At 33.8% G+C, this 364-nt stretch overlaps 1 protein-coding gene across 1 annotated transcript in view; it reads left to right on the top strand.

Moving 5' to 3' along the window:
* The window catches only part of tipin (timeless interacting protein), a gene marked incomplete at its 5' end in the record, with an annotated part of 6,974 nt that extends 6,613 nt beyond the window's left edge, over positions 1 to 361 (top strand). Inside the window, 1 exon segment of the mRNA XM_014000490.1 lies at positions 1 to 361.
* Positions 362 to 364: the final 3 nt, after the last annotated feature.

Below are 364 nucleotides of genomic sequence, written 5' to 3'. Positions count from 1 at the left end.
TCGTGACGGTTTGTTAATGAAAAACATGACGACATTTAGTTTCCATGTTTGGACTGGACTTTGAGCTTACCTGAGGACAGCACCAGGAGCCATGTGAAGCTAACAAACACAATGCATTGTGGGAAATTAAAGAGTTTGTATCTAAATCAGAGGCTGCAGCTCAAACTCTTCTCTGGTTTTCTCTCCTTTAGTTTTCATTTAAAATTACTTCCAGACATAAATTTACAGATTTTAACTAGTTTTTAGTTTAGCAAATGTTTCAAATGTCTGTGAAAAGATTGTTAGCTGGGTTTAATATTTGTGTTATTGTTGTATCAACATGTGTCAGATCAAATAAAGTACGTTTATTCAGTTTCAACTATTT

The sequence above is a fragment of the Austrofundulus limnaeus genome, unplaced genomic scaffold (genome assembly GCF_001266775.1).
Source record: "Austrofundulus limnaeus strain Quisiro unplaced genomic scaffold, Austrofundulus_limnaeus-1.0 Scaffold3167, whole genome shotgun sequence".
NCBI lineage: Eukaryota > Metazoa > Chordata > Actinopteri > Cyprinodontiformes > Rivulidae > Austrofundulus > Austrofundulus limnaeus.
Note: the sequence above shows the minus strand (reverse complement) of the source record. Positions and strands in the feature narration are given on the sequence as shown.